At 40.1% G+C, this 16395-nt stretch overlaps 2 long non-coding RNA genes across 2 annotated transcripts in view; both read left to right on the top strand.

The window, feature by feature from the left end:
* LOC124282015 overlaps positions 1-9600 on the top strand; it is a 79458-nt gene extending 69858 nt beyond the window's left edge. The window contains exon 3 of the long non-coding RNA XR_006900038.1: positions 9568-9600. This is a non-coding gene — a long non-coding RNA (uncharacterized LOC124282015). The remainder of the gene's footprint in view (positions 1-9567) is intronic.
* Positions 9601-13611: 4011 nt separating this feature from the next.
* Positions 13612-15234, top strand: LOC124282040. The gene is made up of 3 exons (XR_006900039.1): positions 13612-13872; positions 14076-14082; positions 15221-15234. It is a non-coding gene; the product is annotated as an uncharacterized LOC124282040 (long non-coding RNA).
* Positions 15235-16395: the final 1161 nt, after the last annotated feature.

Here is a 16395-nt window from a genome sequence, read left to right as displayed (position 1 = left end):
GCTTCAGATAACGCAAAATGTACGTTAGCTATCCAGACAGCGGTAGGACCAGCTGCTGACTTTCTAGTTAGAAAAGTAAGGGAAAACCCTCAAATCACTTGGGCGCAACTCAAGGCACAACTCAAGGATAGGTTTAGTGATTTAAGCGATGTGCAATACGCACAACAAAAATTAAAGAAACTCAAACAGGCTGCTGAGAGGCAGTACAAGGATATTTTGACAGACTGCTATCCTTGGCTGACGAGTGTTATACCTCGGAAGAACTACAGACGGCCGTTATACAAAGTATTTTAACGGATATCTTTATCGACGGACTAAGGGATGATCATATAGCAAGAAGGCTAATTAGGGAACGGCCAGCAAATTTGCAGGATGCCCTTAGGAAGGCGTCAGTTGAACAGCAAGCTACCAGGACGTACAATCTAAGACGTCATAGGGAGGAAGTTCCCATGGAGGTAGATTCTCTGGGAAAGGACGCGAGGTATGAGGCATTAGAAAGACAAACAGATCTATTGACTAGTAGGACAGAGGCATTGGCAGACAGCATTGAAAAATTATTAACTTTGAATGCAGCCCAATCTCAAACTAGAGTACCTACTAATCCAAGTAATGCAAGGAAAGGGCAGAACATTTCACAAATGGGGAGAACACAAATGGGGAGAAATGCTCCATGGCAATCTACCCCACAACCAACAGGGTACCAGACTACCTGGCCCGAGACCAACTAGTCAACCCCGACCACAGTATCAGTGGGCTCCGGATGGGTCACCCATATGTGCATACTGTGGGGTAATAGGACACACTAGGAGAAATTGTAGGAAACGGTACCAAAACGTGCCGCCGCAGGGAAACTGAAAACCCTGAGTGAGAAATGCCGTACTCACTCAAGGGCTAAAGATACGGCAGCCGAGGCAACTGAGAAGGAATTAGGGGGGGGTTATCTACAATTTTAGGGGTAGGACACTTACAGATAGAAGCTTTAGTGGATACCGGGGGCAGACATAAGTGTGATAGATAAGGATAATTTTGACAAAATACCTAAGAGATGGATTTCAGCATACGAGACAAACCCAAGCACCCTAGTACCAATGGTAGGAGTATCAGGGAAAAGTTTAAATGTAGTGGCTAAGGCCAAAATTGAAGTTAAGATAGGAAGGGCTAAATTCAATGTGAAAGTTCAAATTATCAAGAATTTAAGAAAGAAAATGATCTTAGGAAATGATTTTTTAACAGGATTCGGGGCAATGATAGATTTTAATAAGAAAACTCTAGCTGTGAAAGGGGAAATAGCAATATTAAAACCTGAAAGAAGGAGGAGATCGGAGAACCAACTATATCTAGTCAAAGCACAAAAGGCTATGCATATAGCTCCTAGATCAGTAACTAGAGTTACATGTGAAATCGGGAAAAACACTGCTCACCCGTGTGTGGTAATATTACCTTTGGATAATGCCACATTTTTGAAAAATCAGTCAGGGCTGCTCATGGCCAGTGCTATAGATTACCCAAAAGCCGAGAAAGTAAAAGTAGAAGTGGTTGATATGACGGGACGAGCCTACAGAATTAAGAAGCAACAAGTAGTGGCAGTAGCAGAAGGCGTGCCTGAGGGAAATATAAAATCCTTAGAAGAAGTAGTTGAAGTAGGCAAGGATGAATTTCCACCACCTAAAGAAATCAATCATGTAGGGCAGTCTGAAGAAACAGATAGATTTAGGAAAAAAGAATTAAATCACATACTCCCAGGCCAAAGATATGTACTACGAAAACTATTGAAAGCAAATGCAGAGTTATTCGTAGAAACAGATTTGGAGCTAGGAAGAACAGACATTATCAAAGCAAAACTGGATACCGGTGACCATCCACCATTTAGACAAAAACCCTATCGGGTACCCTTAAACCAACGACCTGAACTGGAGAAGAAAATACATGATTTGTTAGATGCCGGAATCATAAGACCATCCACCAGTGAGTACGCTTCCCCAGTAGTATTAGTGCAGCAACCAAACAAACCTCTGAGGGTATGTATAGACATGAGATTATTGAATCGTCAGTTAAGACAGAATAGCTATCCATTACCTCATATGGAAGATGTAATAGCGGATCTGGGAAAAGCTAACTATTTCACAGTCTTGAAGAGTGGGTATTTTCAAATAGAATTAGAGGAAGAATCAAAAGCTAAGACGGCTTTTAGCACCAGATATGGGTTGTACGAGTTTAATAGACTACCTTTTGGCATTTCCACTGCTCCATCAATATTTCAGAATTTAATGGACAAGATTATGGCTGGAGCTCTGGATCAGTACGTTAAGGCATTTATAGATGACATTTTAGTGTATTCAAAGACTTTTGAAGAACATCTAAAACACTTGGAGGATGTATTTACTCGGCTGAGAAAGGCAGGGCTTAGACTAAAAACATCTAAATGTGAACTCCTTAAGAGGAAAATTAAAAATCTAGGTCATGAAATATCAAAAGAGGGGATAAAGCCTAACCCAGAGAAAATAGAAGTAATACAGAAATTACAAAGACCAGAAACAGTGAAACAAATTAGATCATTCATAGGGTGTTTGTCGTTTTACCGGAAATTTATACCCAACCTTTCGGAGATAGCTCAGCCATTAACAGCAATGACGCGGAAGAATGCAAAATTCGATTGGACGGAGCAGGTGAACGCAGCATTTGAAGAATTGAAGTATAGACTGACAGTAGCGCCTGTACTGGCCTCCGCAGATCCAACCAAACCTTATAAGTTATACACAGATGCTTCTCTTCACGCAGTAGAGGGTATTCTGACCCAAGAATATGACGATGGGGAAAAGGTGATACAATATGTATCGCACCAGTTAAGTCCAGGACAACAGAAATGGCCATGCATTGAGAGGGAAGCATACGCCATAATCTACAATATCATATAGCTAAGGCACTACTTAGTTGGAGCGGAATTCACAATTTTCACTGATCACAAACCATTGAGATCTCTATTTACGGCAGAAATGAAAAACCCAAGAATACAGAGATGGGCAATTATTTTGGACGAAATGAATTGTGAGATAAAACACACTCCGGGAAAGGATAACGCCCACGCAGATATGCTTTCTCGCCTGAAGGCCACAGAGCCTTACGAAGCTGATGACGTAGATAGACAAATATATGTGGTAGGCACAGACAAACCTAGGGCTGGCATATCTGATAAATCAACAGAGGACTATGTTCTGCTAGAAGGTATTTTGTACCACATAAATCGGCCAATCAAAAATGATAGAAGTCCCTCACTACAACTGAACCTACCCTGCAGAATGTCTACAGTGATTTTGGAAGGAATACATAACAATGTATATGGTGGGCACACTGGTGTAGACAAAACGTATGATAAGATACGAAGTAGGTATTATTGGCCCGGCATGTACAAAGATGTAGTCAACTATGTAGGAAAGTGCGATAAATGCAACGCAAAGAAACTGTGCAGGCAGAAAGTGTTACTGCAGGATATGCCGCAGCCAGAGTACCCTTATCAAATCATAGGGATAGACACTTGCGGAGATTTCCCGTTGAGTGACAGTGGAAACAGGTATATGCTTACTATAATAGATCACTTTAGCGGGTGGCCAGAAGTGGTACCTATACCTGATAAGAGAGCAGAGACAGTAGCTAGAGTATTATTAGAAGAGATAATACCTAGGCATGCGTGTCCTAAAAGGATTATCTCGGACAGAGGCACTGAATTTTGTAATGAAGTGATTTCCCAAATCACGAGTCAGCTGAATATTAATCACATAAGAACCTCGGCCTACCATCCAGCATCTAATGGGAAAACCGAAAGGTTTCATAGATTTTTGAAAGACACAATGAGCAAATTTGTGAATAGGAAGCAGACGGACTGGGACAGATATATAGCTCCTATATTGATGGCATACCGTACTTCGGTGAATGAAAGCTCAAAATTCACCCCATATTTCTTGATGTATGGGAGAGATCCTCTGTTACCCATGGACACACTATTAGAACCACAACTGAAATATGTAGGTGAAGATTATGTTCCTACAATGTTACAGCGGTTGAATAGCGCTTACACGGAAGTTAAACAGAATATGGAAGAGAGCAGGCAGAAGAATAAAATTCAGTTTGCAAAACGGGCTAAAGCATGTGAGTTTGAAGTAGGAGATGCAGTCTACTATTATGATACCACTACTCCTTTGGGCGTAGCAGCAAAACTGACAACGAAATGGAAGCCTTACTATAGGATAATTGAGCAGGTTTCGCCAGTGAATTTTAGGATAAGGCATCAGCTTTCGGGGAAAACGAAGTTAGTACACGCAGAGAATATAAGGGGGGCACATCCTGATAATACTTGGGATGAGGAACGAGAACAATATCAACAAGTATTAAGTAAGACTAGGGCAAAGAATGACAAGAAACCAGTGCCGTTAGGGACGAGAATTCAACCTATGAGAAGAGCTAAGTTGAATGTACCTAACACAGGGAACAGCAGGGAGCGTACAATGGGGGGAAACAGAACTACAGGGTTACGACTCGGGAGATGAAAGTATGGATATTGACCCCGAGGCAGATTACGACCAAATGACAGGTGTTAATGATACACCTGTACATGGTCAAGGACCTCTTGATATGAACGATGCTGACGTAGATGAACCAAGGACGAATAATAATGACGAACTTGATCTAGGTAGTGACAGTTCGTACGATACAGAGGACGAGTTGCCGCTCGTACATTGGTCAGCAGTCACACCTACTGACGAGGCTCTAGACGTAGATGACCCCAGATCATGTAGGGAAGGTCTGAAGAGGAGGGTGGTCTCATCACCTCTGACGAATACAGACGGAAAAAGGGCAAGGACGGACACAGGTTCTTCAGACGAAACCGAAATAGAGTTTTTGGATTCGGAGAATGTTTCTGAACCTCAGAACTCTGGACTAACCAGTAAACTGATGAGAATGATAGGCCTTTGGTAAAGGTGCTAAGAAAAGAAAACTCACGTTTCAATTTAATATGCATAAATTGACAGAGTAGGGATCCGAATGACTAGCATGTTGAGTCAGTAGGATCAGGGTATGATCAGCAAGGATGCTATCACACCAAGATAAGTAAATTAACTGGTTAAGTCTCTGCATACACATGTAGTATGGCGGAATTGGGTATACGTGAAATCTGTATATAATGATATGTAATCGTGTTACCCAATTTGTGTAGTAACGTGTTAGTGAGGGGATATAATGTGATGGATTTTGCATTACAGATGGGAGGAGGGCTTCTCTCAGCTCTATTGCTATCAGGGTTAGTTTTATTGATGTCGACTATACAACAAGGGATGACATTGCCAGGGGTGAAATTTGTGCACTTAAACGACGTGTATGCTTCTTACAGTACATGGTTAGTATCCTTTACTGTGGACCTACGACCGTACGACCGACAGCTTGATACAATTAGGGACAATGTAGGCATTTTTAAAAATACAGTGAATGAATTACGAATTCCGAAAGGTAAATACGAGGGCATAACTAAGTATGTACACACAAGTATTAAGGCCTTACTAACTAAGGAAAGTCAGCAGATTTTGGATAAATACAATAGGTTTAGAAACATTTATGACAGGCTACGAACTATTACTACGACACAAAAGGTTAGAAGACAGAAGAGAGCGTTACTGAACGTAGGTGGATTTTTATCTCAATTATTTGGTACAGCAAGTCAAGATGACATGGATAAAGTAAGACTACATATAAATTCCATAAAAGAGAGCCAGGAGAAGGTTATTCATGTTTTGGAACACAGTTTAACTATACTGAACGTTACGAACACAGACATACAAGTGAATCGCGCAATTATGAAAAGGATAGGAAATATTACTGTAGCTATGCCGACAAAGATCTATGATTTGTATGATAGAATCAGTTTAGGTTTGAGACCCTTATTATCCTACACGGAAACAGTGGGACAAATTCACGCTGTGTTTCACTTACTGGATAATGCTGTAAGTGCTCTTGGCGCAACTTTACAAGAAATGTTTAGACAAGTACAACGTTGTCTACGAGGCCAAAATTCAAGAATGTTAATTCCTGAACATGCACTAAAAAGGGCTTTATTGACTCTCAAACGGAAGTTACCACCTAGTCTTAGATTACCCTACGTAGTTAGCAAGGAGAATTTACAACGTTATTATCAAAATTTTAGAACAACTCTTTTACCCGATCGGAATTCATTTCATGTAATAATAATAATACCTTTACTCCAAGTATCTACGTACTTTGAATTATATAAGATGGTAATGGTGCCAACTCCTGACAAGTCAGGGAATGCAACATATACTTTTATAACTGAAACACCTTATTTAGCTATATCACCTGATAAAGGAAAATATACAATGTTAGATAAAACTGAGGTAAATGAGTGTATTCAGCAAGATATTACCTACTGCCCGCTGATTGCAGCTACCTATGTCACCAATACCGTGCCGGGCTGTCTCACTTCCCTATTTCTACAAAAATTTGAAGACATTCGGAAGAATTGTAAGCAAAATATTCAGAAATCACCAAACCTTCCCGGTTATAAAATCGCTAACAAAAGGCCAGTGGCTAATTTCTACAAAGGATAGCTTAGATGTAGAACTGACCTGTTTACCTCCTGATTCTGATTCGTCTACCGTTATTGAAGTGAAACCAGGGACGAGCGTAACTGAAATACCTATCAGGTGCGCAGCTCACTCTACTCATTTCAGTCTACCCGTTTACTTGAGGCCTGAATCACAATATAAAATCCGACCAAGCCTACATAAAGAACTAAATTTGGAATTGTATACCATTTCGACTCCCGAAACCGGTCTCCCATTTTGCTACTACCACCTTTGAGCCTATAACATATAAACCGTTGGAAGAAAAGGAGAATGATGGCATTGATCAGTTGATGAATGAATTAGATGAGGCTGAACAGGATATACAGTTTGAAGATTATGATGGGAATTTTCTATCATCCACTTTGCTAGTTTGGTATATCCTTACTGGGGTTTGTGTAGTAGCAATTGTTATACTAGTACTGATAATTATATATTTAAAAAGTAGGTGTAGCGCTAAGAATCTAGCCAACGAACGAATTGAAAATAATCTGGTAGAGCTGAGAGAGATAGCCCGTCCGTCCGTTCCAAGAGTTCGAGCAAGCACCAGTCATGCCTTTGCTGAATCCTGTCGAATGTATGTTCCGGAAACCATCCCGAGACCAACACCACGGATAACAGGTCGGAAAAGAAAACGATCAGCGTCCCCAGGCGAGAGCCTGAGGGAAGAAACGAACGAGCAAGAGAGAGAGCTAGAGGGTGAGATAAGCCCCCTGGCACCTCTTGATCTTACGACGAAATCTACTGAGAGTGCTGGGTCGTTCCGACTGGTGAACTGATGGAGGAGTTCAAGAGACAGATTCAAGGATGTCTTTACGACTGGTGTATGTGCTTGAAATGTGATTCTATATGGAAATCATCAAGATTGTGTTGTGCGGAACCGGAATTCATGTATATTACTGAAAATATATATGTGCGTATTGGCGGTGACGGCAAAATTCACATATTGGACATTGTAAAGGACTCTGTATATAACTTGACTATTATTGGTCACTTGAGTGGTATGAACATTAATTATATGAGATGACAGACGCTTGGGTGAATACACCGTGGAAGGTAGGACTGAAGCTGTGAAGTCCTTCCATATTAAGTGTGTCTGAACTCACCAATGTCATCATACCAAGAACCTCGACGGGTGAACAGACTGAACTGTTAATATATTGGATTAGTAATATACTGATATGCAAGAAAATTCTACGGTGTAGTATTTTCTTACCCTAAGAAGGGGAAGATTGTAACCGGGAGCTACACTCTCCGGTTTAATTTAATAATAATAAGAATATGTATTATTGTTGATTAATGTTATATTATTTTATGGTTGTGCATGCAGTAATATGTATGAATTTATAAATTGTGTGTTAACTGTGTATTTAACTGTAAAGGAAAGTTGTACGTGAGAACCGGGAGCGCAGATAGTAACGGATTATAGATATTAATGGGATGTCCGAGGCGGGGTGACATCGGACGGTGTACCAAGTTGTAATTGAGTTCTGGGGCCATGGTCAGAGGGAGAATACGACTCGGACCATGTCACAGTGGACAAGGGGTAATGTAGCAGGGGATTAATAGAGCCAAGGGACAGTGGCAGCTAGGTATAAGCCTTGTTACCTGTCACTAGTATAGGGGCTTGTAGTCAATCAAGGCTTAATAATTAGGTATAGCATATGACATCTAAAGGACAGTCCAGCAAAACAGTCATGTTCTGGACTTCTGATTTGATGAATTATGGTCTTTGATGTAGGAAAGTTTGGGGATAAAACTAGGGGGAAAAGTTAGGTTCGGGGAGACGGTTTGCGGGACTAACGTTAAGTGGTCAGAGGTCGCTGCGCTCCCGGACATTCAGAATTACTTACAGCACGCTTGCTAAGTATCTGAATTGTTAAACCGTTGATACTAAATAAAAACCACTAGACGATCCACGAAGTTTTGACTTCGATTGTTCCTGTTTGCCGGCCACCTGCGAGAAGTTCCAAATCAAAAGAACCAGGTTACACCAGGGTTTTGCATATGGTCTTCTCTAGTTGCTGTTTAGGGTAACCGTTGAGGGCGCTGAAGGTGTGCTTTAGGTAATGAATTTCTTGGCTGAGGCTGTCTGAATTGCAGATGGCTATTCTCACACAAAGGTCCTCAGAAACTACCTAGTTCTCCTGAATTACACACAACATTAGATCACAAACTTTTCTGGAAGAACTTGATGGTTTCTTGTTGAACTCTTAATACCATCAATTCATCTGTGCTATTCTCTCAATATACAGAGAGAACCTCTCTAGTTAACGGTGGGGCCCAGAATCGCTACTGTGACAAAACTGTTCTCTGACAATTTTGACTCCTCCCCCCCGAAATAATGTCCTACGTCATACAAAAATGACTCATATCCAATCTTAATAATTAGTTACTTTCATTAGTCCCTTTTGGAGACTTGATTTGGTACCATCAAATTCTTCCTGTCATTAAATGACACTGCTAGTTATCCTTAAGCCATCCATCAACCAAACATTGACATATCTAACTAATATATCAGACTGGTAGATACTTTATCAAATCCAGATCTTGTGTAACCCATGCTTGTAGTAAGAGGTGACTAATGGGATCAAGTGGTCAGACTTTCTGACTTGGTTGACACGTGTCATCGTATCCCAGTTGCGTAGATCAATGTTCATGGTATTGATCCCTGGATTGTCTGGTCCAGACTCGATTACTTACAGACCGCCGTCATATAGCTGGAATATTGCTGAGTGTGGCGTAAAATGTATGTTGTGCAGTTTTTGGAATTAAGTTTGGAAATTACGATTGTGTATCAGAATCCTAATGTTAGACATTATTTAAATGGTTTCTTGATTTAAATACTGTATGAGAAAACCTTAATGACATGATGACTCACTTAATTTCAATCTCCTATACAAAATTTAATCATTATTTGATCAATGTCTATATTTTACAGGGCAGGCTGTCACAACCATTGATGCCTCTGTACTGCAAAACATGGAACTGTACAGAACACAGAATATTTCCTGTGACATAGCTGGGACATTGAAAACTGGTGTCCAGTGGATCAGGCCTGATAAAACTTTGGTATCTTCATGTGCAGGTGCTACAAATTGTCTGCCAAGTTCAGGATACAGTAATCCTGTAGCCACTACCACAAGAAATGTGTTGGAGATAGCAAACACTACATTTTTGGATGCTGGTTTGTGGACATGTATTGATGGTGCAGATGGACAACCGTCTGAAGAAATCGTTTATGTAATGCGTAAGTTCTTAAATCATTTGCATTAATCAGCTGGACAATTAGTGTTAGTGTATTTCATGATTCATGATTCAGTCCTGAAAGATTACTTTTCATATTTGAAAGATCTATCTTTCTAACTTAGGAAATGTTATTGAGGGTCTATATCACTACTTAAGGAATATGCAGTGTATGTTACATTTGGGATTACACTTTCTCAGTAAAGTACAGTACTTTTGTAATGTTGAGTTTCATGTGGGATTCCAGTAAAATAAGTGGGAAAAAAATCACTGAACCTCAAAAAAATTGGTACAGAATATCTTTTGTGTTTATATCATTTACAATAGTTTTGTAAACAATATCCTCCCTTGGATGTTGATACTAAGTGGCTTTTGGGGGGCCAAACTATGAAAAATGGTATTTTTCAATTAATTTTTGTCTATGTGAAAATAAGTCCAGGTATAAAACCTTGGAAAACATACAACTGACATGTACAAGAAGGTAAATAGTGAAAGTTAAAATTGAAACAATATCATGACATGAGGTTTGAACTTGAATTTTGGACACTCAAGCGCACAGGAGACGGGTAAGTGAGAGTTATCTCCCCTTTGTTTACAATATATTGAAATAGCAGAAAGGAAAGACAAGATTCTATCTTTGGTGAAACGCTAACTAGATCAGGCAATGTTAGCATAATAGATAAAGGATTAAAAACACAACTGAAATCTGCAAGTAAAGGGTGAGGTGAGGTGAAATTGGGTTTAAATTCGTGCTTGAAAATACTTCGCTCATATTACGACGTGCATGCGTGTGTATGTGTATGAGCGGCTGTTTGTACTAGCCCAGACTGAAGCTGGTTTTATAGTGAGTGCTAGCCCACTGAGATACCATGCAGCAGTAAAGCATGAATACCCCACTCAGACACATTATTCTGACTCCGAGCCAACCAGTCCTTGTTGTACCCATTGATGCCGAGCGCTAGGCAGGGACCAACAAGTACCATATATTGTAACGTCTTTTGGTATGACGTGGTCGGGGATCGAAACCGCAACCTTCCGCTCTCTGGGCGGATGCTCAAACCACTACACCACGGAGGTGGTCTTGCAATTAAAAGAGATGATGATGAGGACTGAGGTGATTCAGCTCCCATTATTAGCCCACAGAACTGAATGCACTGAGGTCATGTAAGACTACGCACCTTGGTGATAAATGGGATATTCTGTATCAAGATTTAACAGAACTTGAAGAAACATATGCCAGAATGATAGATTAGGAAAATATGATAACATTTATATTTTCTATGCTATATATTAATTTTAAAACAATTTCTAAAGGTGATTGAAGGATAAGTCTGTTCTCTTTTAACTTTAAGTGGCAACTACATATTATTATGTGAGCAGAACTGAGTGAACCACAACTACCGGTAATATTTATATTGTTAATGGTAATTTTTTATCTGATTTGAAACCTCAGCAACACTTAAAAAAACAGACTGAAATCTGCAGAGAAAAATTTGGATAGATTCACATAAACAGCATTTGTAACACATTTTTTTCAATGAAAAATGTACCAATCTCTTTCTTAAATTGGAAAAATCGTTAACTTAGGCTCCTTGTAGTGAGTGCATTAAGTTTTACACCACACTCAGCAATATTCCAGCTATATGGTGGCGGCCTGTAAATAATCATGTCTTGACCAGACAATCCAGTGATCAGCAGCATAAGCATCGATCCACACAACTTGGATATGACAACGTGTCAACGAAGTCAGCAAGCCTGACCACCCGATCTCGTTAGTTGCCTTTTATGGCAAGCCTGGGCTACTGAAGATCTTCATGGGTGCCAGGGTGCTTGTTGAAAGCTCTAGTAAGATTTTGAAAGTACAACCAGCATTACCCTTCTCACTACCAGTAAATTTTTTTAATAATATCAGTATTTTCTTAACTGAAATTACTAAAGAACAAATACTCTAAGTCTTTCAAATCTTTAATAGTAGGTGGTGCATGCTTGTTTATGAATCATCTCAAAATTCTTCTCAGGAAACAAAAAGATGTCTGACTGACACAGGGATGACTATATATCTCATGGTATTACACGTCGTTGGGAGTAACTGTCATGAAATCATGTGCAATCGATGTACCGGTAAGTGAAAGACTATTGCAAGCACTGTTGAAGCATATCACCTCAAATATTGACATTGACAACTCAAATATTCAAGTTAGTCTGAACACAACCCTTCAAATTATTGGACTCCTTTAATCAGAATATCTTGTTTTGCTCGGAACAGCATTCTCACCAAGCATGATAATCAAAATGGCTCCAAATATGATACGGTAGTCAAACCAACCTTACTGGAGATGGGACTTGCCCCAGGGGAAGGCACAGCACCCGATCAAGACTATCTTGGTCAAACCATATGAAAACTGAGTGTCCGAAAGCGACAGAATGGCCTGCAAATCCTCAAATAAACGGCAAGTTGCTTAAGCTGCATTGGGACAATGCCATGCCCATGTATGCTTTCCTGACGTAGCAAAATCTGCGAAATCAATTCCGGCGGCTTAAAAATCTCTTGCCCCTGCACAAGTTCAACCCATAACTGGTGCACGTCAGGAACCTTTGCATGAGCAGAATGCTCAAGTGGCAGCAGACACAAAACTTCTAATGGATGTCTGCGTCAACCTCTTTCCTCTTCCTGTTGGTAAGTCTTCTTGTACAGAGCCAATTGGCCCCCGAAATTTCAGACCCTCATTCTTCCTCTTCTTCAGTTACAGATCTTTACGAAAATCCTGTGTATAATTTGTTTCATTCTATTTATGATGAAATATCCGACATACCTTTAGAAAAACGGAGGCCAATCAAGCAAACAACTGAATCTTTTCCCAACAATGAAATTAATTTATTAAATGACATTATCTCTATGAAACTTTCAGCAGACTGTACATTACATGAAGTGAATTGTTGTGTCTATGCTGCCGCTCAAACCTTGGAGGAACATTACATGGTTTCCAAAGAAAACTCATCTAATACTAAAAACAATACGCCAAAGAAAAAGTGGTTTCAAGTAAAACTGACGAAAACTAGAAAATACATTTCCTGGATAGAGCTGTGCCTGAAGTTAAGATCATCAGGGAGAAAATTGAAATTACAGTATAAGACAACCAAAAAAAGATACTTCTTCAAATTGTCAATTCCCTTAAGGCAAAAATAAAGGCTTTGACTGAAAGAAAGAGAAAATGGAAAAATAAAAATAAATTCATCAAACAAAATAAACTTTTCAGAAATAATGAAAACGCTTCTACAGGCAACTTAAAACAAATTGTTATGGTGAGCATAATAAACGGTCTCCCGTGGATGCCAGTGAAAGGTTCTGGAAACAGTTGTGGTCTGTACCCTCCGACTGTAACCTTGAGGCACCATGGGTCTGTGATTATGACCATGCAATGCATGAGAAAGTAACTAGGTCGTTTGTCTGCTACATCTCACCAGATTGCCTGAAAAGTGTCATCAAAAAGTCCAAATCTAATACAGCTCCAGGGCCTGATGGCATTCGAAACCGGTACTGGAAACTACAGTCAAATCCCGATGAGTCGAATCGCTGGGGACCAAGTAAAAGATTCGGCTTATCGATGTATTTGAGACATAGGTATGTCGATGAGGGTAGAAAAAAAGATGATTCAATATTGAACAATTCCTTTATTCAGCACATCATATCTAAATATAGCACAACAATACATTAAGTGACATAGATAATGGATAATAATGGATAATGGAAACAAACATTATACAAATGAGAACACATTTCAATACTAGCACAATAAAATACAAAATACATTTACCTCTTAAAATCCATGAACAAAATCTATCGGCAATCGATAGATATACTTGTACATGCCGCCATATTGAATCTTATTAATACAAAAAGATGAACTCATTTTGGAAAAAGTCTGACATTAATGTTTGTTTCTGTGAATTTCCCTTACATTTATCCACAAATTCACCGACGCTTGCCAAGTGGGAAAATGTTCGTTGTTTGTACCTGGAACCGACTCGAGACATTCCTCCAGTCCTTCACAGAACTTTATCGCTTTTCCGATACGGATGGTGGTGGTTTGACAGCAGGGTGCGTCTCGTCTTCAGCGTCAGACGAGTCGTCGTTGTGACAGGTGCTAATTCTTTCGTTTCCGTAACATCACTAATCTGCCCTTTGAACTCACCCGACAATAGCGGAAAGGTGCGAGCTGCGCTGGTTTGTTAATTCGATCAGTTACATGTAGTTGGATCACCAATTAACTTCTCATTGACTGACTTCGGCTTATGTATACAAGATTACTATTGTTTGAATCTCATGGGACCAAATTTCCATTTCGAGTCATCATGTGTATTTATGAGACGAATTTGTGTAACCGGAAATCAAATGATGACAAAAATAGCAGGGAATGGTCGGGAGCGACAGGTACTTCGTGTTATGCATAATATTCGAGACACCGGCATTCGACTCATCGGGATTTGACTGTATTCCCATGTGTCCAAACACCATTACTTCACTGTTTCAATTCTCTTGTGGACACAGGTGATGTTCCTCCATGGTTCTGCAAAGGTCGCACAATGCTCCTTCCAAAAAAAAGACTTGACTGATCCCAAAAACTTCCGCCCTATCACATGTTGGAATACACAATACAAATTATTCACAGGGTGTTTGACAAACCTTGTGTCATCATACTGCTCTGCTAATGATATCATTTAGAGAGAGCAGAAGAGGGCGAGAAAGGGATGTTGGGGGTGCAAGGATCAACTTCTTGTACAGAAAATGATTTTGGAAGAGGCTAAATAATATCACCGCAACCTCTCTATGTGCTGGATTGACTACAAAAATGCATACAACTCTGTTCCTCATGAATGGATTCTCAAGTCTTTTCGTTGTATTGACCTCCCTGAGCAACTACTTGATTTACTCAAGTCTTTAATGAGTTGATGGTCGACTCAACTTCAGATGTATTTCAGATGTACTTGCAAGGGCAGGTGCAAACTTCGGAATCTATTCGTCAGAAGGGGAATATTCCAAGGGGACTCCTTCAGTCCTTTGCCTTTTTATTTGCTCAACAAAGAGGAGGGTTACCACCCCGGACCTCCTCAGCACAGATTCCCAACACCACTTACTCATCTTCTTTACATGGATGACATCAAGCTCCTTGCCAAAGGAGAAACCAATTTGAAAAAGCAGGTTCTCCAAGTCAAGTCGTTTTCTAATGATATTGTCATGACATTTGGACTCGACAAATGTAATACTCTTCATTTGAAATGTGGCAAGGTAGCTAATGGGGGATAGGTCAAGTTACAGTGGGGAGGAGTTATTGAGCATCTTGTGGAAGATCAGGCATACACCTATCTTGGAATGCAAGTTCAAGACAAGCTCCAAAAAGAGCTCTCGCTTAAAGAAAATCCGGAGCTCAGTGCAAAATGCCTGAAACAAGGTCAAAGCCACCAATAATTTTGCTGTGCCAGTCCTCTCCTGTTCCTTTGGAGTAGTTGATTGTACAAAACAAGACATCCAGAGTCTTGACCGCCTGACCAGAAGGATCATGTCTGATAACAGGGCCCACCACCCTCATTCCTCTCTTAACCGTTTATATATGCCAATCAATTCTGGAGGTCGGGGTTTGATTAATGTGGAGGCTCTTCTGTATAGAATGCTTTTGTGTACTTTTGCACATATTTATTTATGGGATGATCCTCTGGTGATGCATGTCAAGACTCATGATGAAAGCAAGGAATTCCACAGCTATTTTAAGCGTGCCAAGGTTGTTGGACAGAATCTGAAATTTGAGGTTGATTTTGTTGATGGCGATGTACTGCTGGACAGTACAATGATGGGAGTAAACCAGGTGAAACCTTCACCAAGTCTGCCCAGAGTCGGTCTTTTGTGGAGAAGCTTTCTGAGAAGCAATTGCATCGTGTGTACATGCAGTGGGTGGAACAGAATAGCTATCCCACTGACTTCTTTGCCTGGATGAAGTCGGCTGGTCTTAAATGTGAAACTGAGGGCTTCCTTTTTGCTACTCAGGACCAGTCACTTCCCACTCGTAATGACCAAAATGTGATTCTTAAGGAAAATAATAACATGAAATGCCGACTGTATAATCAATTTACAGAGACTGTCCAACACCTTGTCAGTGGATGCCCTTCCTTGGCACAAACAGCATACATTAAATGACATGATGGCATGGCTTGTTGCTTTTACTGTCGTCTCCGCCATGTCTGTGGCTTTGACCCTGAGGTCCATCCATGGTACGACCCCGAACATGTCCAGGGCGTCATGGAAAATGATGCTTTCAAAGTTCTGTGGAATAGGCCCATATACAGCCTCAGAAGAATTCCAGCTAACAAACCTGATTTTGTTCTTTTTGATAAAGCCAATGAATTTATTTATATCATTGAATTTTCTGTCCCTTTTGACACCAATGTGATTGGCAAGATTCAGGAAAAGTATGATAAATATGCAGACCTTGCCTTTGAAATGTCTGGCTTGCATCCAAAGTACACTGTT

The sequence above is a fragment of the Haliotis rubra genome, unplaced genomic scaffold (assembly GCF_003918875.1).
Source record: "Haliotis rubra isolate DU_JTF1 unplaced genomic scaffold, ASM391887v1 Scf1084, whole genome shotgun sequence".
Lineage (NCBI taxonomy): Eukaryota > Metazoa > Mollusca > Gastropoda > Lepetellida > Haliotidae > Haliotis > Haliotis rubra.
Note: the sequence above shows the minus strand (reverse complement) of the source record. Positions and strands in the feature narration are given on the sequence as shown.